The following is a 1,727-nucleotide window of genomic DNA, read 5'->3' as shown; positions in this document are numbered from 1 at the left end:
AGATTCTTCTGGAAGAAAGAAAAAGAGGTGGAATTCAGGAGGTGATCTGCTAACCTGAGAAGGAAGAGAAAGGGAGTGAGGAAGTTCCATTTATCACCTGTGTATGCCGGAATTTGTTTCGTGATTTCATCATTACCATTGTTTAAAAACTAATATTTCAAAAAAGCGTTCCCCAAATGTAAAGAACATGCCTATTATTTTATTTCAGTTTTATGTTGCTCCACGCCTTTATCATTAAACATATATTTCTATTTTACTTTTTCTAATTTTCTTTCCTGAAAATTACTCAACTTTTTAAAAGATGTTTCCTCATCTAGAAAATCTGGTGGTAAGACCTATTTAGAGAACCTCTGAGTGAGATCTGATATATAGATTATTGGCACAGTGCCTGGTATGTAGATCCTGAACAAGGAACTGAGGTTGGTGGGCGTCCCTCCAGGAAAGCAATGGTCTCCTGAGTACGCCACCCTCCCGGATCTTGCCCTCTGATCTATTTTAGAATCCAGAGTATAGAAGGGTCAAGGTGGTGGGGCTGCAGCACGCACCCATCCTAGCCTCTCTGCAATTCAGAAATGAAATAGGAACAGGACAACTACCCAGCCAGGTGGGTGGCAGAGGGGAGGCACTAAGGATCAATATCAGACTGACAGAGACCTGGAGTGACCACTGAGACTTGGACCAGCCCTGAGCCTACTCTAGCAGTGTCTGAGCAGGGCTGGGAGGAGGGGCCATAGGAACAAAAAGAAAGACAGGCAGCAATGAGGAGATTGTGTCTGAGGCTGCAGAAGAGAAAGGCAGGCGAGACTCAGTGGAGAAGGGCCGTGGCCGAGTGCTGCAGGGACGCTCTGCCTCTCTCAATTCATCATAGATGGCCTGGCAGGCAGCGGTCCTGTGGAGGTCACACCTAGGCTGGCAGCTCCGGGAGATTAAATTTCCACAGCTGCAGCTCAACTGGAAATAGCAGTAAATACTGTCATGGAGAACAAGCCATCTAAATAATGTCCACAGAGAGACAGCTGTCACCAGCCACAGGAACAGAGCACAACGGGCAGGGTGCTCCTCAAGGTCTGGGTCAGGTTGTCTCCACTGAACCTCAAACTTTCATGGGTACAGCCCAGACTGCCCAGGCTGTAGAGAGCAGAGCAGACAGGTCCGAAGTCCCTGACGGGACGTGCAGCACCATGAAAATCACATGGTCACACACAGCTGACTGCCACCAAGGCCTGTTGCCGTCAGTGCCACCACTGCCAGGAACAGCGCAGGGTGGGTGGATGTCTGTCACTGTCCCTGGAACAGAGTTTCTCTTCCTTGCATGGAACTATGTGATCACACACACACACACACACACACACACACTTTGCAGCCTCCGTCTATGCTAGACTAGCAGAAGGATCTCAAGAGCCAGTAATCTTTGCAGAACTCCCAGAGCCACAGAGAAGGGCAGGGACGTTCCCTCTGGATAGACCCATGCAAGGTTCTTCCCCCACAGAGCACTGAACCCTGGAGAGATTCAGCCACTGAGACCACCCTATAGAGCTGTTCCCTCCAAACAAGAGAACACATCCCCATTCATCCTCCACAGACCTATGAGAGCCACCAGGTTGGCACCAACTTGGGTGGGTTGAGGTCTGTGTGGTTGGGCATCAGAGCCTGAGGCATCTGAACTTTTTAAACGTTGGTTTCTTGTTTTGTTGATACTGTCTTCTATGTGGGTTGGCTTGGGTTCC

This window comes from Marmota monax, unplaced genomic scaffold, assembly GCF_021218885.2.
Source record: "Marmota monax isolate L192 unplaced genomic scaffold, Marmota_monax_Labrador192_F-V1.1 WCK01_AAM20220418_F8-fsc00082, whole genome shotgun sequence".
Taxonomy (NCBI): Eukaryota; Metazoa; Chordata; class Mammalia; order Rodentia; family Sciuridae; genus Marmota; species Marmota monax.
Note: the sequence above shows the minus strand (reverse complement) of the source record.